Raw genomic sequence first — 25,259 nt, forward strand, 5'->3', positions numbered from 1 at the left:
CTTTACAGACCCGTAAGGCTCCATTTTGGACCCCCTGGTGGTCCCCAAACCCGCCACTGAGAACCACTGGTCTTAGCAGAGTGGACCCCAGGGGTCCCAAGGAACCTGGCATCAGTGACGGTCGCCAAGTGTTCACATCAGAATGTCTGGAATTTTGGTGTGTGTGTGTGTGTGTGTGTGTGTGTGTGTGTGTGTGTGTGTGTGTGTGTGTGTGTGTGTGTGTGTGTGTGTGTGTGTGTGTGTGTGTGTGTGTGTGTGTGTGTGTGTGTGTGTGTGCGTGTGTGTGTGCGCGTGTGCGTGCGTGCCTGTGTGTGTGTTCTTGGGGGGTGGCTTCTGAGCTTCACATTTCTCCCAAGTCTGCCCTGACAACAAGGACTAAAAGGATCCATTTTACAGGGACACCCTGCCTTTCCTTTTATATTTAACCTGACCACCCACCGCCACCCTCAACGTCAAAAATAAACATTTTCCCACTTCCCACCCCTATAATGAAGTGAAAATGTTGAGATATTGGACTTATGAGCTTCAGATAGTAGGCTACTATACTCATTCTGTGTCCGATCTAAATTACTATATATACCTGACACCAGGTTCAGGAGGGAGACCACCTCCAACCAGTTAGTGCACAATGCACATGCACTAGTTATATTGTATTAATGTACATATTCAGACTTTCAAACTCTACTCTACTACTCTACAGATTGGTTAAAATAACATATTCATTGATTCAAATATTATGTCCCATATTGTAGCTTTCTCACCACAGTGAACTTCAACTATACATGCATAAAGACCAGACCTGAAATTACCTACCTATGTTCCATTCAGGAGGCAAATCTTTCCTGTGATAAAATGGCTACCAATATAATTGGAAAAAGTCAACCTATAAGAACAAGATTCCTGTACAGGATCTCCTCAATGGTCAGCAAAAATAACAGGAGCCGAGCCCTCAAGGTTTCTTCGACTATGCATGCACCATTGCACCAGCACCTGGTACCACAGCACCTCACACTTCAAAGGCCCTAAAAACAAGGCAGGCTCCAGGCTCCAGACATCCCAAAACAAACTGGCCTTACTCCCAGAACCCACCTCACCCCCGCTCATTGTGATAGGTTGGAATGCCTTAGGGTTGACGACAGAGTACAGCAACTTGCAATTGGTCTACAAGATTCTCTACACACGATCCAAGTCCACGATCACGACACCAGAGGAAGTTCCACAAACCACATTCAACCCAAATTCGGCTCAAACAAGAGGTTAAATTAATTTAGCTCCTATCCTATGCCACTAAAATGTCGAACCAACAGCCGTTAAGAAATGTGAATCCCTATAGACTCCTTCAAAACTGCTCTCAAAGAGCACTTACGAGTGGCTGCGATTCGAAACTGGCACCTGTAAAAAAGCCCCCCCCCCCTCTATATTTCTAACCGTGTAGCCTATATGATTTCTTTCTTTCTTTCTTTCTTTCTTTCTTTCTTTCTTTCTTTTTTTTTGCATATAAGTGTATATTTGTATGTGTTTAAATGTTCTGGTGAAGTGAAAATGGAGGACCCTTATGTAAACAAGTCTTAGTGCTTTTTCTGGTTTTATCTTCTTAGCAGATTTTGTAAACTGCAAACTGTTAATAACATTTTCAATCAATTAATCAATCAATCAAGTTGTTTACATATTTAAGCCTACTACTTATTCAATTATTTACTATTTTTTTAACTTTTCTTTCTTTCTTTCTTTCTTTCTTTCTTTCTTTCTTTCTTTCTTTCTTTCTTTCTTTCTTTCATTCCTCCAGTTGTAGTCACCGTAAATACCATGGAGATCCATAATGGACTACAACTGACACCGAGTCGATCAATTATGACGCAGTTCCTCTTTTTCCCCTCTCGTAAGATTATCCACCCGCCCCTCCCCATTCACACGCACAGTACACACGCATCCGACACATGCACAAACACAGACGCGCGCGCGCGCACACACACACTCACACAGCAGCACCTCCTCTGCGCTGTGTGTTTGCTGTTTGACCACTTGGAGATTGTCTTTAACCAGGAGGAGGATATCGTATAATTGTGGTTGTGAGAAGCTGGACTGCGCGCTGCATCTTCTAACGGGACTGGAGCGGTTTGCGATGAACCAGTGATCGAACCGGGACCGGACCGGGGTAAGGTTCACCCGTTTGTAATCCGATTTATTCTCATAATGTCCGCAGGTCGCTATCAAACACACCAGCCCTTTTATTAGGCTATTATTTCAAGGACCCCCCCCCCCCCTTGTAACTCTGACTGAGAGCGTACATGGTAATGGACCCATTTTGTACACGCTCAGCCTCAGAGTTACAGTCAGACCCAGTGGAAAGGGTCCATGTATAACCCCCGCCTTGGCTCAAGAAACCCTGAGGGTTACAATATCGCTACGCGAAGTCGCGGATCCATGCTGGCTGCAACAAGCATGCCATGCATACATGTCCCACCAGGTTTTGGAATAAACAGTGCGTGTTGGTTTGGCCACAGCATGTGCATTCGTGCGAGCGTGCGTGCGTGTATGTGACAGCAGCAGCAGACAGTAGGGGTGTCTTGAATGAACGGTCCATTTATCACAATCTGTCAGTCACTCGTTGAAAAGAAAACTAACGCGTCTTAAACAAAAACAGTCGTTTTTGGCTCAAGCTGACTCGAGCGACTTAGATTTTTGTAAACGAACGAGTATGGGATATGGCACCCGTATGGCACCCAGATGAATCCCACCGGTGGGAATGGGATGCATTTGTTAACATGCCTGTTGTGTGATGATCGTCTGTGTTGCTAAACATTTGCGTGTACTGTGTGTGCATGGCATGGGTGAGATTAAAAACATGACTGGAGCATTGTAAATGGTCTGAGACTGAGTGTGAGACTACACGGCGTTTTTTTTTAGACTGAGTGAGAAGGGTCGAAATTGAAACCCTCCGCCATGTCGAGCCTCAATTATACCCGTCGTACGCCAGTCTGGTTCTTTTCGGCGAGCGACTCACTTCAACGATTGAGTGCAACGTGGTGTCTTTTCACACGCGCGGCAGCTTATTTATTATTATCGCTACCATTCAACACATAACACTAATGCAACTAGACTACACGTAACTGTAATAGTATGCCTACATTGTAACTAATACATACATTAGGTAATTACTGCTACATTCATTGTAACTAAACTAATGGGTGCATGCCTTTTAATTAAATGGCTACTATCAGTGCATGCTTGATGCCACACCCCTTCCATAGACGCCCTCACACTGGCTTCCATTTGTCTAATTAATTAATAACGGCCAGTTATTTGTTGTGTCTCTGACACATGAATTATAAGTACCCTACTAGTACAGTAGTAGCCTATTCATTACATTTCTTATGTTGAAAAATCTTTTGTTCTTTTTTCTTTTTTTAATTTGAATTTATAACGGTAGTTCAATAAATCAGAATTGACTTCCAATATAATTATTCAATAATACATACTTTATATTTACAAGCCAAGTTTGTGTCCGGGAGAATTGATGGCAAGTATGTGCTGATCATTAATTTGTGTGTGTGGTGTGTGGTGTGTGTGTGTGTGTGTGTTTGATTGATTGAAATATTTATTAACAGTTTGCAGAATTACAGTACAATTCAAGCACAAACTCAATACAAAGACTGTTAACTGTGAGTGGACAACCCAATTAAGCATTACACTTGTTTACAAGAGGGTCCACCTTGTTCAATTCATCAAAACATTTAGACATACAAAGTGTGTGTGTGTGTGTGTGTGTGTGTGTGTGTGTGTGTGTGTGTGTGTGTGTGTGTGTGTGTGTGTGTGTGTGTGTGTGTGTGTGTGTGTGTGTGTGTGTGTGTGTGTGTGTGTGTGTGTGTGTGTGTGTGTGTGTGTGTGTGTGTGTGTGTGTGTGCACGACCGCACGTGCGTGCCAGTTTCATAGGTTAAACTAAATTGTGGAGAAGCATAGCACCCATCTCCTGGCCTGACTGCTGAGGCCTTGGCTTGTCATCAGAAGATGCATGCCTGGCTGCAGTCTGGGGCTGTGTGCACTACCTCTTGAGTACAAATGCAACCGTGTGTGTGTCTCAACAGAGACTGACCACTTTCCTAATTGCTATTGCACATAAATTATGCCTTGGGCTACTTGACTTATCTGTACACATTTACCTTCTAATAATGCACATTTTGGAACAAATGCCCTCAGGCCTAGATTGACCACTTAACGTACCTATTCATTGGGCCGACCAATGAATGGATATATATGAATAAGAATATATATATATTTGTTTTAACTTACTACAGTTTTAGGATTATTATGGTATAATTATCAGAACATGGAGGCATATTTTTCAGTAAAACTAGGGCTTGTTTGTTAAATTGTTTGTGTACCTCGACGGAGTGTGCTGGTAGAGTATCTGCGTGCTGGTTAGTGGTGGGCCGGTCTGGGCTAAATGTCAGGGTTGAATTTTTGACCCAGTCCAGCCCTGCGTGAAATCCAATCCATTATGTAAATGTGAGGTTTGTTTTCTGACAGATCCTCATGCTTGCATTGTTCTCTTCTCTTGCTGATTCACCTGTTTGGTAGTGTTGTTATGTAATCTCCAGCTTCACTTTAACAACTCGATCCCTAGTCTCTCAAGCCAATTATTCCACGCTCTCTGAATGCTACATAGTGTGTAACTACATCTCCTGAAAGCCCAGAATGGAAGCTGTCATCTGTTCGTCATTTCCCTTCATGAAAATAATATTTAAATATACCTTATAGATATTATTGAATTTCCATTTCGGTTTAATATTATGGTGGGTACAGACTGGGTCAACTTGTGTCCATTCTACTAAGTATAGAGGGTCTAAGTGGTGAACCGCCACAAGCTGTTGCCCACGGCAGCTCTGATAGTTTATTAAACCATAGCTTGACTGAAACCAAACAACAAACCGAGAGCATTTTCCATCCTATCACCAAACAACAATGGTGACCTTTCTGGAAAAACGTGTTTATCCATCTATTATTATAATGGCCCAGAATGAACCTCTTTTCTCGCTGTCTCTCTCTTTCTCTCGCCTTTCTCCCTCTGTCTCTTTATTTGTCTGTCTCTATCTCTGTCTCTCAATATCTCTCTCTCCCTGTCTCTCAGTCTCTCCGTCCCTCCGTCTCACTAACAAAGCTGCATGACTGACAAACATTGTTGTTTTACTGTTTCAATTGTGCCGTTGTACAATTATCAGTTAGATCAGACCGCATGGAGAAAGAAAGCAGCATTGTGACTCAACAACAAAGTTCTTTCACACAACACTGTCTGTTGATTCTCTGTACTATATACAGTACAGTACGTTTGGTCCATGAATCACTCTCCAACAAGATGTTTAGTAAAGTCATAATGAACTGAACACATCTTGCCAGTCTGTTGCCCAGGAATTATGGTGCACAATTTGGAGAACTATGGGAATTCTGGCAACATGGTTGGGTCTGGGAAATATATCAATTAATATTGTAACGATATTGTGATATGAGACTAGACATTGGATTTTGGATATAAGTATTATTTTCTGAAAAAAGTGAAATTGCCAATCTTCAAGGGCATGCAATGCAATGTGCTGTGAGCTTGTAGATTTTTTTCCGCTGTTGAGGTATTTGATAACAAAATATTGTGATTTGATCCGTCCACATGGCACAGCCCCAGTTGCACATTCTGTCAATTAGCTCTTCGCTAAGTCCCACCCAAGCCCGTTGTTGGCCAATACCACGTTAGCGACGGTTACTAAGGTAGAAAACTGGTCACGCTTGCAATGCTGGTCAAAATGTTTAAGCAGTGTCAATAAATATATTTGCTGTACAGCATGTGTGGACCTCAGAAAGAGGGTTTGTTTTCTTACCTTGTTATGAGCAAACTAGTCCGTTCCATGAATTATTTCGCTCCGTTGTGCAGTTTAATAGTACATATTAGAAATAAAAATAGGCTCTCATTGACTTCCATTGTAACGGGGGAACAGCTCTCAAAGTCACTCTTTTAGAACACTAAGCTGATTCTGACCGTTTATGACATCAGGAAAACTCACTCACTTTTATTTTTAATAAAAAATGTCAACGTTGTCTTGTCTGTTTTTGTTTTGACTTCAGTGTTGCCACATTGTGTGAGAGAAATAAGCCAACCCACCTCCAAAAACAAGCCAACTCTTAAAGCCAAATCAAGAAAAACAAGCCAAAACAAACACAATAATATGACCATATATAATCATAATAAAAAGATTGTATGCATTTATCATTATAAATACTATGTAGGCCTATGTCTATGATAATTAATGTTTTGGTAATGTATTACATACACTAATTATTAGCCTTAAGCCAAAAGTAGCGGGAAATAAGCAGACCTGGCAACCCTGACAAGTTTGGGTGGAAAGAAGTTCCGGTTTGCCTACAAAACGATCTGATTGGTCCAAATCTGTACACACACTTCTGAAGTAGCCTCGGTCTCAGCCTTCCATCCAGGCCGTTGGATGTAAACAAATGTATTTGATCTCGTCCACTTGTCGCAAACACCATACACAATTTTGGACGCGTTTGAGGGAGACACTTTAGGAGAAATGTCTGGGACTGCAGCTGGGTGCTCAAACAGCATGGAGACTTGTTTACAAACGGGAGTTGGGAACACCAGAATCGCTTCACTGTATATCTCCAACCAAAATAGTTACTTTATAAATCTATCAAAAGACGAAAAGTTTTCCTGATGTCATAAACTGTCAGAATCAGCTTTTGTTGTGTTCGCTTATGTGCTAACTGACTGACTTTGAGAGCCAGGTATTTGACCAGCATTGCAAGCGTGACCAGTTTTCTACCTTAGTAACCGTCGCTAACGTGGTATTGGCCAACAACGGGCTTGGGTGGGACTTAGCGAAGAGTGAATTGTATTGGTATTTGCGTTGGCCTATAATAGTCTGTTATCTTTCAAGTGACATGATGTTTGATGTTGCATATGGAGCTGCAACACGGGTTGTGCTTATAACCACACCCCCGGTAAATTATGTTTACTGAGGTTAGGGTTAGGTTTAGGTATAGTTTTACTGAGGTTAAGGTTAGGGTTAGGTTTAGGTATTGTTTTACTTAGGTTAAGGTTAGGCTGTCAATCACAGCGACTGGCCAATCACAGCGCGTCCTTGCACAACCCGCGTTGACTTTGGTATGACGCCTGCAGGAGTGCTCCCATAGCGGAGGGGCTTTGAGCAGCCATGTATTTATTGCTCATAAAGACCTTGGAGGTCAACCACATCCGGTCATGCAGGAGTTAATCACCAGAAGCACTGGGCTAATGTATCGATCTGGAACCTTTGTTCTACATTTAAAAAAAGCCTTGTGCTGTCACCAGCTGCTACAGGGAGAGGAAGTAATGAACGAACCGCTACTGTCAGCATGGTTGCAGAGTGGCTTGTGAGTGGACCATGGGAAGGAAGTCAGCAGCAGAGCTGTGTCGTGTCCTCTAGGGCTGGGTGATATCACTTCAAATCAATATCATGATTATTTCACAACCTTAAAAAAATAGTGAAAATACCTACAAGCCCACAATGCATCACGCTGTGAGCTTGTAGATTGGCTATTTTTGCATGCCACCATTGTACAACGTATACGTGGTTATTGGTTAATCAGACAAATGTTGTCGATTGGGCTGAGCAGCCGCCTGCGAAGCAGATGGTTCCAGATTCAATTCCTGGCCCCGCCAAGGGGTCGAGGTGTCCCTGAGGAATTTGGATATCAGCACTAGCATGCAGATTGACATGTGCAATGTTCAAATCCGTCATTTTTTTAACCCACATGAAGTGAACAGATCATTGTTATTGATTGTAAACAAAAGAAAAATCTATTCGAATTTGTTTCTGCGTCAATTTGTTCATATACGAAAAAAGAATATACATCTCAAATATTCAATTAACCTACATGAGAAAGTCCTGTCCTCCCTTACCAGCCAGGCAAGCACTGTATCTTCTCTATGGCAGGAGATGCAAGAAGGTGTGTCATTTTGACAGTCCAGTCTGAAGAGAGAGAGAGAGAGAGTCACTGCAGTGCTGGTGCTTGTTGCTGCTAATTTTCGACATGTGATTATTTCTCCCTGGCGTGTGTTACTTCTGTAGTTATTTCCAGTTGGAAGCATTGTGCTGGGATGCAGGTGAAGTCACAGTGGGGTGTGAATGATGATAGCAACGTGTCAACGCGATATGTTTGTCCAGAGCATAAACAGCTTGATACTAGCCTCGGAAATCCAGACGTTTTTATTTCCAGGGAGGAAAAAAAAGTCTAGAGTAGCGCAAACGTCAATCACTCTGCTGATTTCTGATCGTCTGCACCTTTGCTATATTGACGCACACACACACTCCTCTCTCTCTCTGTCGCTCTAATTAATTAGTCTCATGTCACGCAGCTGCATCTAGATTTTCCCGGTGGATCCTGCTGGCAGCTATTACCTGACTCCGCCAGATGGGGCAGCAGAGAGTATCAAGCCATACACAGTGCTGCCTTGATCCCACCTCTAGCTGCTGCTGATTGGCCAGGCCGTTTTGTGGCCGGAGCATCAAGTCTGCCTGAGAGTTCCCAGATGGGAGCAGGAGGGGGGAACCCAGTGTACTCTCTGCTGCCCCATCTGGCGGAGTCAGGTTAGCTGGCAGCTGCCTATGCCATAGAAAGCATAGGTGGACCCCAGGCTAGCTTGATACTAACTTGAAGTTGATAAAAGATCATCTCTGCTGTCTGGCAGGCACTGAGTACACCACATTGGCACATTCGTTGCAGTTGATTTGAAATGATTGTCTGTTACAAGCAGCCTGGCGATAACTAAATCTTGAAGTACTCTTCACAGTGTCCAGTCGCCTGGAATTCACTCTTATTCACACACTTATGCACACCTACTGTATTCAGGATTCATTTCATACATAAAGGCTAAGGTCCACACTGCTTCTTGTATTGTGCTTTCAAAGGCTATATGGTTCCATGAACAACCACCACCTACTACTAAGAACTAGTGTATTGTTGCCAGTCTACAACTTTCAATCACAGTCAATAGTTATTTTGAAATAGAATGTTCAACCTGAAAATACTTCTCCTTCCATGATTGCAGGCATTACACTATTTTACAGATGATTTAAATCAACTCAATACATTTGTTGACACATTTCTCCTGACTATTATTAGCCTAATAATTAGTTTAGTGGAGGATCATATTGTTATGTTGAACAGGTGGTAGAATAGCAGCCGTGTGGACTGCACATTAAAGTATCCACCGTTGTAAGAGGGTTTGACCACCTCCTCCTACCCTGCAGTATTTCACTCTGCATTCTGGTTCAATTCCAGCATCCATGACCATGTGTCCAATGTGTACCACTGCCTCACACACGTTTCTATTTTCAGCAGATCCCTGGTGAAAAGCAGCACTTGTCAGAAGTTTTGCTAACTTTATAAAACTGGTTTATAGGTCGGGGAGATCACGGTCTACATCACAAATCATCTGTTTCAAATGTGATTTCAGCATTTAGAAAAACATTCTGACACAGACCTAAATCTCGGATGAAATGGGGGGGGGGGGGAAACCGCATGCATTATTCATGGTCCCGAATGATCCAATTCCACTGAAAGCTACCGATGGACCCGACTGGATCCACCACAAGCAGATGGCATAATGGAATTCACTAAACACCACACTGTTAAATAACCGCATTCCTCTTTGGAATCAAATGGATTTTATTTTTTTGAGTGGTGCTGCCACTCCAAGGAACAGCAATGTGTGTCTGTTCCTATGTCTGTCTGTCTGTCTAGGGTACCAACAGGTGACAAAGTGGCGCTGTTGAGCTTCACACTGTGCACAGGTGCATGATGGGATCTGAGTTTTTAGTAAGGAACAGCAATGTGTGTCCCTATGTCTCTCTGTTTAGTGTACCAACAGGTGTCAAAGTGGCACTGTTGAACTTCACACTGTGCACAGGTGCATGTTGAGAGGCAGTACAGTACAGAGTACATAGTCCGACAGCCAATAGTCCGACATGACAACCAATAGTCTGACATGCGTACTAAGAGTCCGACAGCCAATAGTCTGATATGCCAATAGTCTGACATGCGTACTAAGAGTCCGACAGCCAATAGTCCGGCACCCAAATGGTCCGACATGCCAATAGTTCGACGTGACTTTCGCATTCATGAGGTCCACACACACTGCACTTGGACAACTGGGCATCTAGGGACATGTGGCTACCTGGATAACTCGGCACAGAACAAGGCCACACACACACACACACACACACACACAGCACCACTCAGGTCACACAGGTCTGATTTCTTTGGTAAATGAATGCCATACTTCGTTAGAGTGTCGCACAAAAGTAGCAGAAATAGCTGATCAAGATTTCTCTATTTCTCTACTTTTTATCTATTTTGAAAGTGAAAGGGCTTAATTGTGTCTTAATATTGAACCATCAGGCCTGGGCCATGGCTCAGTGGTCCAGGCACCTAACCCTAACCCTGGTAATCCAGTCTGGCAGTGTGCCGCGGGTTCGACTCCCGATCCCGACGGCCTTTACTGCATGTCTTCCCCCCATCTCTCTCCCCATTTCCTGTCAGCCTACTGTCTGTCCCTCCATGAAAAAAATAAAATAAAGGCGAAAGCCACAAAAAAAAACATTTAAAAAAATATATATATATTGAACCATCATGGGTTACTAAATATTAATAACCACCACATTGGTTGTATTGGAACACTGTTCTTCTGTGCATTTCCTGAAAAGCAACAGTTTGGGAAATACAAGGTGACCTGTGGCGACAGCGACAATATGCTTCAAACTCAGACTTCCAGCCCACAGTTCTTAACATTAAGAAATTAAATTTAAATGAAATGAATGACTGAATTAAATAGCCGAGGTGTATGTGAGCTTGTAGACCGGCTATTTTCGAATTGCCAAAATATAAAATGGGGCGTAAGTGGTTAAAGATCAATTATTAGAGTGAGCTGCTTTGCTATTTTGAAAGACTCAAAAGTTAAACATAATGTACTAGGCTTGGTGGTTAATTAGTACAATAGTGAGGCAGCGAGAGGGAGACGAGAGAATCAAAAATAAGCTTTTACAGAAAGATCAAAGAGAAACAAATGGCTTACCTACAGTAATTATCGTTTGTATAAAAACATCAGATTAGTTATTCATAACTGCTTTGCAGAGAAACATTTGTCATAACTGAGGTCTTTCATTAACATAGACACTAGTACGGTCTGTTATGTTGCTAGGCTATGGTGTGTGTATGGTAATTGACGTGCTGTACCCTACATCTTAATGGTGTTTAGTTAAAACAAACCCTGAGTAAGTGTACAACATGGTAGAGATGTCAGCGCTTTTCCATACTGACCTGACAATTTAAAAGATAACAAAACATAGAACTGAAAAGTATTTTTTTGATAGATACCACTTATACCATGAAGATATCCCGGTTATTTGTTTGTTCATGTTTTGTCCTAGGCCGGCCGGTTGGCCATGCAGACTGTTTTTGGTAGGCAAACCGGCCCTGCAGTGGAGACCTGCGTTCCCCATAGTGTTTAGTTTTGTTTTATGGTTGAACACAAATGTTATCCAGACGCGGAGCCGGTGCTAGCCGACAACGGTGGGGGGGGGGGAGTACAGGGGGCTGTCACGTCATTGTTTAAAATTATTTATTTTTACTGATGGAAGCTGATCAATCCCTCCTGGTACACACAGTGACAACACCACTCTTAACACACTGAGGAAGGCTTGACACAGAAATTACCAGAAGGTTTGTGTTTTTTAACTGGCAGTCTTGAGCATAGATATATATAAACACTAGATGGCTCAAGGCGGAGTTTCTGACGTCGTTCACCCGGCAGCCATCTTACTTCGGGGCTACAGTACAGTATGTTCAATGGCAGCTCAAACAGAAACAGTCATAACTCGCTCAAATCTTGACGGATTTACAAACGGGTTGGTTTATTACAAACGTTGTCAACGTGGCTATGATTCAGGACGCTTATCTGCTTAATTTATGTTTTTTATATGAACGTCGTATAAAATCATATACGTATGCGCACGTCTCTGACGTTTATAACAAACCAAACCGTTTGAAAATCGGTTGAAAATTGAGCAAGTTATGGTCATTTAAGAGTACATGCCCCATAGACACAATGTTATGTGTCCCGAGGTAAGATGGCCGCCACGTAACGACGTCGCTCTCCATTGGCCAACAGCGCGGGTGAGCTATCTAGAGTTTATATATATCTATGGTCTTGAGTCTCTTGACTGAGGGAGGGGGCTAGCCTAGATTGTCAGGTTGAGGGGGCATGACCCCTGTGACGCTGGGTCTGTACAGAGTCCAGACTATGATGGCATGTTGTTTGGACTGATGGCGATGCTATGTTTGATGTTTACTTTTATACTAGTGTCTTTGAACTTTCGTTGCACTCTATTTACATGAACATTTACCCTGTTGTTTGTTGACTAAGGTTCATGAATCACTTTCTCTGATCTCACCCGTGTAAGTCGCTCTGGATAGTAGTAGTGTCTGCTAAATGCCTAAATAGTAAATTATCAAATTTAAAACGCATGTGGAACTAGAAAAAGTTCCCCACAGTTCTCCACCAGGCCAGGTCAGGTTGTGGCCTCCTGGTGGCGCTATAATAGGCTAATGTGAAAAGGGTGCCATTTGTTCTTACACCCTTGATGGCAATTGGATGATTTGAGGCATTTTGTGCAAAAAAATGTGTTTTGTAAAAACCCACCTGTTGGTGGCGCTAAACAGGCCAATGTGAAAAGGGTTGGATATATTCTTCAGCCTAGTAGGAAAGTCTGTGAAAGATTTCACGTAAATTGCACGCTGTGTTCATGATTTGAGGCTTTGTTTCAAAAGGGCCAATCCTGCAAACTTTGAAAGACAATGTTAGCCAATTAGGATGGAAAATGAAATATCGGACAGATCCATCTTGAACACATGACTATAGAGATAGTGTGTAACAAGCTAGCCCTTGGTAAAAGTCTATTGTCAAAGCTGGGAAGCGTCTCAGGTCCCCAGCTTCTCTCTAAAATGCTCTTTGTGCCATTTTAATAAAGCAATGTACCGGACAGAGTAACATCTTCTACTATGGCATTTCCAGGTTGTTCCTGCGCTGATCCACTTGGATGCATTTTATTTCATGACAAAAATAGTGCATTTTAGAGAAGCTGGGGAACTGAGACGCTTCCCAGCTTGGAGAATATACTTTTTCCTAGGTCTTGCAAGCTTTTGCTTGAGAGCAGCGGAGGCGTGCCCCACAGGGCGTCAGTGAGAGACTCACTGGACATGGGCTACACATAGGCCTACAAGATTTACCCCCGACAGCGATGATAATCAACCTGACATACACACACTGCATGGGTTCAGTAAATGGACCGAAACAGAAATATCTCTCTTTTTTTGCTGCTAGATGTTAGCATAAATGTAGTTAAGCTGTGCCAACGATGCGTCCACTTTAACAGGATCCGTTTCCTCCCCCCTGCAGCCCCATGCAAACACTCACTGTAACTATTTGCGATCATTAGCATTAGCGCACACTGTTTACCTGTCATCAGAAATGTTTACATGTCGGGAGCGATGCGAGACAAAGTCACAATTACATCCAAACTTTGGATGGCAGAAGATCACCAAGGACAGCGATCCTAGATGGAGGTTTGAAAATCCTGCTTTGAATCGAGGTAAATGGAGAGCAGTTGTAATTCTTTCTCTACCAGGTCCGTAATATACTGTACGTCTCGCTCAGCTATGGGACGTTAGCCCCAGGTTGAGCCCCAGAGCAGCTGTTAACGTTGATCTGGTTGCTATGCAACGCCTCCGTCACCACTATGGGACGTTACAAGTAACCTTATACACTGAGTATACTTGGGGGTACGTACTGTATATACGTGCCTAGCAAATAACGTCCCATAGCTGGGGGGGGGGGGGGGACGTGTGTGTGTGTGTGTGTGTGTGTGTGTGTGTGTGTGTGTGTGTGTGTGTGTGTGTGTGTGTGTGTGTGTGTGTGTGTGTGTGTGTGTGTGTGTGTGTGTGTGTGTGTGTGTGTGTGTGTGTGTGTGTGTGTGTGTGTGTGTGTGTGTGTGTGTGTGTGTGTGTGTGTCTCTCGCGCTGCACGCGTGTCGCGATACGCACGCTCTTGGCTGAAACTTACATCTCTTAAAAAAGAGAAAGAAATCCACCCGCAAGGCCATATGTGATGTTGTTGTTGCTGCTGATGCAGTTTGAATAGTGCTATATAAGGGAAAAGCATTCTTTGTTTATTAGTGATGGAAGACTGCATGGGCTGCCGCTGGCAGCCAGCGCTCTCTCTCTCTCTCTCTCTCTCTCTCTCTCTCTCTCTCTCTCTCTCTCTCTGCGGTAGAAACGGGGGCGAGCAAAGAGATGGATGAAAGACTTACCCAACAGTGATCCCCCGTCTCCCCCCCCTCTCTCCACCTGTAAACATTTCTATTGTTTACAGCAGTGGTTCTCCAATTGGGGCGATTGAGGGGAGTTCCAGGTGGTCTCCAATAAAGCGAGTTGATAGTACAGCATCAAAATCAGTTGAACCACTTTAACCCTGCTGTGTTACATCGGCACTTTTCAAATAACCGATTTACATGCTCACACATCTGCTATTTTCAACAAATCTTGTTTTTTTTGAGTGGTGCAACCACTCCAAGGAACAGCAATGTCACTATGTCCTAACCTATGTCCCGATGTTTAGAGTACCAATAGGGGGTGCTGTTGCACCACTCGCTTCAGACTGGTCTGATTTTTTTCTTCATAAAATAAAAAAATCACACCCGTGATTTCTCTAAAAAATAATAATAATCTTGTAAGGGGGGCTCTGGCACACAATTTGTTTAAATGGGGGGCGGGGGGGGTCCGCGGCTAAAATCGCATTCATGTGCTCTCTTACTGATTATTGGTGGTGGCAATACTAATTTGAGTCTCTCTCTCTCTCACATACATGCATGCGCGTCACGCACGCAAACACACACTTGCCGCGGGAGTCGCGGGAACGACACAAACACATGCACGCACACAGGCAAATGTTTTCCGTCCCATGTGTGCCGTGTCAGGGGAGGAGGTGAACTGCCGTTGGATGAGTCTGGGTCTGCACACAACTTACATTGAAATGTTCTTTTCTTTGTGCTCGATAAAGGTGAAGTAGTGAGAATATAGCCATTTGGAGAAACACGATGTGGCCTCCGCCGTCACCATGACAGACTTGTTGTGTGTGGTGGCGCTCATCTCCGCCGTGCGCCACCACACAGGCACACACGTCTCTCCCTCTCATCTCCGCCGTGCGCCACCACACAGGCACACACGTCTCTCCCTCCTCTCCTCCCTTTCTCCAAGAACCGCAGTTCTTCCTCAGTCTCTCTCTAGCCGAGACGAATGGAGTAACTCACCATGCAGTAACGATAACTGAGTTACTGAATAAAAAAAAAAAGATGCGTTACAGTACTAGTTACTGCTGAAAATAACGCCGTTACACTAACACGGTCCCAACACTGTTATACGGTGTGTTGTGCTGCTGTGCAGCATATGTCCCTGGCCCCCAGAGGGGGGGCATTACGTGTCTCTGGCCCGGTGGGGGACATTAACCGTGAATACACTTGTCTCAACCGGTGGCGACGAGCTCACTTTTCATTGGAATAGCTTGCTTGGCCACGGGGCTAAAACTGTCTGAGGAGGACTCTACTTTAACATCTTAAACGAGACCATCTGGTTGTGGAAAATCCACTACAGTATAAGCCATTAACAAGGCTTAGCGTTTTATTGGATGGCCGATCGTTCCTTTGGGTGGTGGCTCGTCTTGGCAGAGACCGGAATAGTGGGAGTCGGTGCTTAAAAACATTTTTTATTAGTTAACAATGCTCTGACCGAGTTGCCAGTGTTGTTTTTATGATCGGCTATTTTGCCGTTATGTTGTGGAGGAGAATGATTGGCTCTTTGCACTTTGATGATAGCCTCTGCTACTGTGTTTGTGAGTGTGGTCCTTTCCCTTCTGCTGCACTATACCAGGGGTTCTCAACCCGTGGGTCGCGACCCCTCGGGGGGGTCGCCAAATTATTTTGAGGGGTCCCCAAATTATTATTTTTTTTTAAAAGAAAAAAAATATATATTTCTTTAATCATTTTTTTTTAATGAATGGCTGGAAAATGGAAATGAAGAGTTTACATAGTACATGCATAAACTTTCCTTAATGATTATATCTGGTTTCAGTATTAATTTATGATTTGTATTGGGGGTGGGGAGGGGCTGGGGACCCCTGGAAATGCTCTGGCCATGTCTCGCGACCCTGGGGTCTCGAGACATGGCCAAAGCATTTCCGGGGGGTCCCCAGCCAAAAACTTTGAGAATCCCTGCATAAACCATTTCAGATCAAGACCCAAAAGACAAAAAGGTTTCTCCCTGCAGGTAGGACCCAAACATGAGCAGAGAAGAAGAGCTCTTGTTGTGCCTGAAACTGAAAGTACTCATACCCCGTGGTCTACTGAGGCTCTCAGATGCCTACTAGCGAGTCGATCATGGTTTTGTTTAGCGGGAGCTTGAATTAATGTTTTATTAGGCCGATCATGGTACTTCATCTCAGTCATTATGAGCCATAATGTCACTAAAGGCCGCGTGCACGCTGGGATTTTGGCTGTTTCTTACACAGCGGTGGCTAGCAACGAATCTAAAGTAAGGTCTCCCCGGCCTGGTGGAGACAACAATTAATCTCGGGCATGGCTTCCAAAGCAAAGTCTCGGGATTCGTGCTTGCAACCGCCTTTGCCAAAACGTGATCTCTCAGGTTTGATTAATGTCATTTAATCCAGAATTAATAGTATTTTATTTACTGTCTTTAGCAGCCATCGTTAGCCTCCGGTAGCTCCCATGGTGTGTAGTCATCAAATATCCCAAATCTCCTCCTGCTAAAGCATTTTGGGGCTCAGATTGAGATAAAGGACCATGTTTAGAGCTTGATAAAACATTAATTTGAGGTCGCGCTATGAAAAATAATAGTCCTGGCGGCAGATCATGGCCATGAGCGAGCCTGGCACCACAATGGAGGGCAATCAATTCCGGGTCGGCTGGATGAGGGCTCTTCTTCTTTGTTTATGTCACGCATTTCACTGGCACTAGCCTCACGTAGCGGCATGGAATCGGTTAACCACCCCGCCCGTGACCCAAAAATGGGTCATGACTCATGACCTATGCTTGGTAAACACGTTTGGATCGTGGCTTGTATCTGTTTTGGTCCAATTAAGATATTTCTCCTGGTCTCTCCAGCACTAATGAAAAGCATGTTATTTTTTTTGTGCTGTAGCCTAGGTTTTTTTTAGACTGTATACCATAATTATTCCCTGTGCGACATGCGCACATATAGACGAATCCACGGAGAGGTGCCCTGGGCGCAGCCATAGCTGAGGTGTACAATTAACCGCAGCTTGGCACCTCAGTATTGATTGCCTACACCTACCCTACAGGGCACAGCTCCATGGGTTTGTCTATACTAGGCTGTACACTCGCTTAGTCAATGGATGAAATGATTAGCATATACATATGCTGTTTGAACGGTAGACCACACAACTGTTTTTTATGCTGCAAAGCTTATTCTCTGCAGGCTATACTGCTTGCAAACGGTCGGCTACAAGCTCCTGTCGCCAGTTTGAATTTAATTGTGATAATCCAATATCAGTGTTTTTCTGATGTGGCTAATTGAAATGAAGTGGCACAACAATCTGCAGAGCTTTAAGTTGCTTGTGTTTTGGTGCATTATCTGTGGGCCACTTGTTCTGGGACTGGCAGCTGGACAAACGGTGCATTGTCGGCTCCTTCTCTTAAGATGGTCCCGGGCATTCTCTCTCTTTTTTAGACCACGGGGAAGAATGCCAGCCTTGTCCTGACTAAGGTTACTTATCCCCCCACCCCCCGAGGGCTGAGTGCTCCCTCGGGGCAGTGACTCCAACCTTTACAAATGACTGATGTCCCTCAGTGTAATTTCCTCTGTCTCAGTTTGTCACTCTTTGCCATTTAACTCAGGTGCTCTCTGTTGCGGTTACAAGGTTAGCCGTGTCTTTGATGGAGTTGGTGGGAACTCATCTTTCGGCCTCTCTCTCTCTCTCTCTCTCTCTCTCTGTGTACTCCGCGATCTCTCGTCTTATCTGAGCTTCGCTGCACGTAGGTAGGGTAGGTACAGATGTGAATAAATAGATGTGAATTCTGCCAGCCATGTATTGTGTACATAGGGCTGCCTCACATTCTAGACAGAGCTGTATTTGACCCAACTCTGGCGTTTTGTTTACGTTAAGCAGACGCACACTTTCACTGTGGAGCCAATTGTTTTATGGGATTATCAACTTCAAATCAACTTCTTGAACTTGAAGCAAATGTAGCGACCGATATACAGTACAAGCTAGGGTTTGGTTAAACAGATTTGCTTGCTGGGGCCACTCTGGAACCTCCTCAAGGATCCCACTTTGAAAACTACTGCCTGTGGAGAGTGAGTGGTTGTTTGTCCCTCCCAGTGTGTGTGGTGATATTCCTGCTGAAAGATAAGCCACCCTAGATATCAGTCCTTGTCTTCTGACCTAGCAGGCAACGGTAGCAGCCAGGCAGACCTCCCCCAATACATAAATAAAATCCACTCCACCAGTGCCTCTATGCTTTCCCTCTCACTCCCTTTCACTAGACTTGGATGCATGTTGGGGTTGTGGGCTGATAACAGCCGATCTACAAGCTCACATCATGGTGCGGGCTTAACCGCTGTGCTCTGTTTGTTCACACTAGAGCCAACAGAGCCACAGGCTACAAGTACACAAGTCGTGACACAGGTGGCTTCCGTGGGCCAAAAAATTACCCATCTAGGACTGAGGCCGATTTTTGCTATATACTGTACTTACTTACTTGCAATAAGAACCCCAAAGGGGGTTCCCATCCTGAATGGGATAAACAGGTGATCCGTAGGTAGTGTCTCCTCGCTATACCCATACCATTTTGCATTTCGTCATAACCTCAGTTCGGGTGTATCTTTAAAATGTCCTCTCAGAGGAGGCGTCTCACAGCGTTCTTTAAGATGAAAGCAAGAAGCTGTCTCATCTGTTGGATTGTTTTGTGCTGCTTGTTGATGAAATTTGGCACGCAGCCAAGCGGTTTTGTTTCAGCAGAATATGCAATTAAGTCTTAAGATGTCGAACAGTGTGAGCACTGATCCACTGATAAACGCTTCAAAGTGGCCAGGACGTCAGCTAAAATGTTATCAATGTCGCACGCACGCACGCACGCACGCACGCACGCACGCACGCACGCACGCACGCACGCACGCACACAGTTTTCCTATTCAAAGTTTTAAATACCAATATTAGCCATTGATCCCACACCATCAGAAGATATTTTGCAGGTCACTGGCACAGCTAGATGCTTCTCTGTTGTTCAAATCTCGAGACTAGGCTTGTGGTGATATTTGATAATATCGAATGTTGTTCTGCATAGTGCATACTCTACTAGTCTACTATAACAGCCTGCTTCACGTTTCACATTTGCCTATAACTCTTGATCCGAAAGTTGTACAGAAAAATAATAAAATTAAATAATTCCCCTGCATCATAACACAACTTCCCAAATAGGCCAGATACTGTAGATAGTGGTTAATCAGACTGATCATTTTAGTCGAATATAAAACAATATATTGGAATATTTCTGTCGATTCATTGATAAATTCTACTACTAGTACAACTACTATTTATACTGTACTACTACTAATATTAGATTAGATATTATAATGTTCCTTTCTATATATTTCCGGGTAATTGCCCAGCCCTAATGGATGCAGGCAAGGGTCACACTAGTCTCTATAGGTTTCTTTTTGCTCCTCAAGCATGCTAGCAGGCAGCTAAACAATCTATCCTTATGGGAAAACCAGGAATAGCAGCCTGGAGCTGTGGCAAGGACGGGGAGGAGTGGGGTGGGGCCCATTCCCAGCACTCCCTGAACACAGTCACCCACCCACTCACTCACCCACCCATTCACTCTCTCACTCACCCACTCACTCACCCACCCATTCACTCTCTCACTCACCCACTCACTCACCCACCCATTCACTCTCTTACTCACCCACTCACTCACCCATCCACCCACCCACCCATTCACTCTCTCACTCGCCCACTCACTCACCCACCCACCCACTCTCTCACTCGCCCACTCACTCACACTCAACAAGTCAACAATGCAAGCCTCCGTCCCCTGGTGACACATCCTGGGGAATACCGAGACAGGGTTGTGTTCCAAACGTCACAGGGTAGAAAATAATTTCTGATGAGTGATGCAAATGTTGAAATTGTGTCAACAAAACACAGAGACACTGAGTGATGGGGAGAACATTTGTTCATGGAGATTCGAGATCTATATACAGTTACAACCAACTGGGAAGGGGGATTGGTCCACCATGTGCTTTACCAAGACCGTAGATGAACGAACATGGAACAATTGCTATTATCTATAACTCTAGGGAAATTCAGGTGTCACAGCAGCAGCTTACTACTAGTAAGCATGAAACACAGGATAAGTAAGAGTAGATAGATAAATAAGACTTTAATATCGATCCAATGAACTCGTAATTTGTCAGACGACTAGTTCTTCATGTTGCAGAATTATATTTCTTTCGATGGAATTTGGTTCCACACGTAACCTCTGCGATCTCCATTCTGATTCATATTAAACCACCTTTGTTTTTTACATTGCCTGCTAAAGATTCTCTGGTGGGTGGGAATGGACACGGGTAGACCAGCCATTTGTTGGTCAACCCCAAACTTTCATTCAATTACTATAAATATTACTTATGGCTGGGCGAGGATTACTTCAAACTTTTGCCTCGATTACGATTAATAAATTATTATTAATTTGTATTTTTTTTAAATGGAAGATCTACATTTTTATCGTGTCGAATCTTGATAACAAATACAAAATATAAAAATATTTTATATTATATTATATTTAAAAAAAAGGTTTACTAAAAATCCTGTGGATACCATTTCGGGATTCATATAAATAAAAGCAAGTACCAGATCGAAAAGTTCAAAACGTGTCGCTTCCCGCTCACGTTACGTGTGATTAATTTACAAAATAAAACCACAAAGTTAAACTGTGGAGATAAGAGGTTTCTGCCGGACAGCATTGTCCAGCCCAAGTACTACTACTACTACTACTGGAGCCTTCAGGCTGTTGCCCCTGATCTGGGCTGTGCACTTGGGCTAAACTGAGCGCCCCCCTCCCCCAGAAGGAAGGAAGAGGCGGATCGGCTGCCAGATGATGGACTGGTCTGTCTGTCTGTCTGTGCGTGCCCTGCCCTGCGACGACCCCCGGGGTCTGTGCAGGATCAAGGTGAAACGAGAGGAACACGACACAGGTGTCACATAGTGACATCATGTCTCCCCAGGGGGGGGGGGGGTCACCTGTGTGGTCCGGCAGCCAAGTCCAGACTTGCACAATGTCGCAATGCAGAAGCGGAAGTATAACTTAACTAGTCACAGAGGAGACACCTGATTAGACTCCATTTCTGTCTTGGTGACTAATGCCCATATTCCCGCTTGGTTGTATACGCCTGTGTCCCGCCGCTGATAATTGCCGATCTCCAAGCTCACAACGCGTTGCGTTGAGACGCGCTGTTGTGCTTGTAGCTCGCCTATTTTTGGCGTGCTGCAGTGTACGCCGAAGTATAAATGGGGCTTAAGAGGCTTGGAAGCTGGTGGAGGAACAGGCATGGGAGGCCTGCCAGGGACTCACGCCAGAGACACACACCGAGGGCCAGCAATAGAAGCACCGCTCAGCTGCAAGGCTCCAGCAACATTTCAGAGCAGATCTTCTTTCATGCACGAGGGGAGATGACAAGTCCCCCGTTGGCCTGGGCCGAACCCCCCACCCTCCTTGCAAAATGACAAGCGCAGGTTTTTCTTGTCGAATCTGCAACTTTCTATCCGGCTCCAATGCCCAGTAAACCGTTTTAAAGAATGTAATAACTTGCGTAAATGCTAATGTATCATAATTATTATTTTTGGACTAGTGGGGGTGAATGGTGAACAACTCAACCAATGAGCAATATCAGTAAGAGAAACAAACTGTTCATTTTGTCGTTTTAGAGTAACACAAAACATCAACAAAAGCTACATATCGTATGCAGTACAGGGTAATTTAGGATAGGCCTATCAACATTGCAAATGCCTAATGGAAGAACAAAACCAACTTCCAGAGGCAATACAAATGCATAAACATGTTTGGATAATTAATGTATTCCAACAAGTGTTCACAATATTTATAGCCTGAACGTTGCAACCGGAAGCCTGGCTAGCAGTTCCTTGAAGCTAATAATGAGAGCCAGCTAAATGCTTTTGGAATTTGAGGCCCTATTTTTGACATATACACTAAAACACACGCATGCACATTGCACACATGCACACATGCATGCACGCACGTGTTTTGGTCATTGAACATGTAAATAAAAAATACATTTCTGTTCTGTGACAAATAACTGAAAAATGCAAATGCATGACTGACAATGACTGGTACCAATAATACAAATAATGTGCTATGGGCAATTTTTCAACGGTACAATATGCAAAATAATGTTGATTTATCTCAAATAATGATGCTGTCCTGACACATTCACATCTACAGTAGTTGCTGTCGGGCAGACTTGATCATTGCGAACGCAGTGAGCACTAACTATAGAAGATGGCCTAAACTGTCTGTGTGTCTGTCTGTCTGTGTGTGTGTCACGCTGTAACACCACCGGCCCGCCACCAGAGGGCGCAGCTGTATGAAATTAAATGAAATTAAATGATTACTATATTTACCCAGGGTATCTGGGCTAAGCTCAAGAACTTGTTTCCAGCCAGGCCCTGCTCATAGAACATTTCATCGTAGTGGTTCAAAACCTTAAAAAAATACGTAATTTATTCTAATTGTTGTTATTGCAATTTACGAGCTGCGTTCGCTTCCCGCGTTCGCGCGTCTTACTTGTATACTACAGTGTCACACAAAAGCATCAAAAGTAACAGATCCACAAGCTGCTACTTTTGAATTTGAACACTGAAAGATAACAGTTTTGGACATATGAGGTTTTCACTCCGACAGAGACAAAATACAAGGTTCAGTGTCTGGCTCAAGGGCACGCGGGCCAAAGAAGATGGATAATGACCCAATGTCTCATGGAATGGAACCTGTGACATTCCAAGCACTAAACGGGCTCTCTAAACGGGGCACCTTGAAAGACCTGTTGTTTTTCTTTTTCTTTGCCTCTTATCTGAGGGATTATTTCCTAGACTGCTGTGTTCCTTCTGTTTATTGGGTCTTTCTATGGACTTTTAGTTGTGTACGGATCAATTGCCAAGCACCACACTGTCTTTCATTGATCGCATATACGCTATTACCTATTAAATAATTAAGCAACTGCTCAGAAACCATCAACGTAAAAACTAGGGAGCAGAGATGATAAGATGTACTAGTTATTATGTATTAAACCATTTTGGGGCGGGAACCCCTTTTGGTGTTAGCATTATGTTATGCTTTAGCTATTGAAAAATAGCAGATCTACAAGCTCATAGCGCGCCACCGAGTGGCGCGCTACGAGCTTGTAGGTCTGCTATTTTTGAAAAATTGAAGAACGACTGACATAGAAACATAGCTTTTTCAGAAAACTGTCAGGTCAAAATGGGTTAACATAAAGATTTGTTAAAATAAAGTTGTACTCTTTAAAAGTACCCGATTGCAGCTTTAATGCCTATAAAAGACCAATATAAGTGCTGATCCTGTTGAATATTTGAGGGTCTACTGACTATCATTATAGCACAATACACACGTGAAGAATGCTGCAAGGCAAAAACACACACTGTGTTCTAAGTGGCAATTATTGAGCGGTAGCAGAGCACTCATCCTAAACCCTCCTAGATCATTTTTAATTACATAGGAAGCAGAACAGCCATGCACCTGTAATGCAGTGACTCATGCACAGTAGTTGAAACCAATCAAATGGCTGAAGCCACCTGAACAAACAAAGCGAAAGTAAATAAGTAGCCTTGGGAACCAACTGTTCCCGGGCCATGTGGCCCGTAGGTCAGTAGCCTATCTCCTGTTTCTGTAGCGTGAGGTACAAGTACACCCCCTGGACATAATGCTGTAGTACAGTGGTTCCCAAACCTTTTCATGTCAAGCACCCCCAAATTGACATTCATTAACCCGCGGACCCCCATTTGAAAATATATGCCAGGGATCCCCATAAGAGAGATTTTTACGCTCTAGCAGTGATTCTTAACCTGTTTAATTTCAAGGACCCCCAGTTTGACATACATTAGTATACGGACCCCCATTTAATGGCATTTCTACTATCTCTGAGACCCCAATTTATATTGTAAAATCAATGTTAATTTAACTCTGAGAGTGTACACTCTCAGAGTTACAGACCCATATGGGTCCATTTGGTTCCAAACTATAATTTAGCTGGGGACCCCCTGGAACTGTCTCAAGGACCCCTGTGGGTCCCCGTACCCCACTTTGGGAACCACTGCTGTAGTATGTCATATGATGCAACTGGCCTGGGAGGTATTGACCATTATTATAGTCTTTGATATGACTCTAACTACAAGGCCTATACTGAGCTGGGGAAGTATCTTCTGGTCCCTGGCGGAGGGTGAACTACAGTATTTCTTCACCCAGCAGATGGGTATGATGAGCGCTTGGTGGGGGGGGTTCACTAGTTTGGGACCCGGCCAGGGTAAACATCTAATCTCTCTTTTGGGTCACAGGCTAAAAAAAATTGGGAACCACTGGTGTAGAAAATAAACCATGAACTGACTGGTGTAGAGAATAGACTATGAACTGACTGGTGTAGAGAATAGACTATGAACTGACTGTCACTGGTGTAGAGAATAGACTATGAACTGACTGGTGTAGAGAATAGACTATGAACTGACTGGTGTAGAGAATAGACTATGAACTGACTGGTGTAGAGAATAGACTATGAACTGACTGGTGTAGAGAATAGACCATGAACTGACTGGTGTAGAGAATAGACCATGAACTGACTGGTGTAGAGAATAGACCATGAACTGACTGGTGTAGAGAATAGACCATGAACTGACTGGTGTAGAGAATAGACTATGAACTGACTGGTGTAGAGAATAGACTATGAACTGACTGGTGTAGAGAATAGACTATGAACTGACTGGTGTAGAGAATAGACTATGAACTGACTGTCACTGGTGTAGAGAATAGACCATGAA

General features: G+C 43.7%; 1 protein-coding gene across 3 annotated transcripts in view; it reads left to right on the forward strand.

Annotated features, from left to right (window-relative positions):
- The first annotated feature begins 1,929 nt into the window (after window positions 1-1,929).
- Window positions 1,930-25,259, forward strand: part of tln2a (talin 2a) — a 204,692-nt gene continuing 181,362 nt past the window's right edge. For all 3 annotated transcript variants that reach the window (XM_079496146.1, XM_079496148.1, XM_079496147.1), the window contains exon 1: window positions 1,930-2,155. The gene's annotated coding sequence lies outside the window, so the exon portion shown is untranslated. The remainder of the gene's footprint in view (window positions 2,156-25,259) is intronic.

The sequence above is a fragment of the Electrona antarctica genome (assembly GCF_951216825.1).
Source record: "Electrona antarctica genome assembly, chromosome: 3".
Taxonomy (NCBI): domain Eukaryota; kingdom Metazoa; phylum Chordata; class Actinopteri; order Myctophiformes; family Myctophidae; genus Electrona; species Electrona antarctica.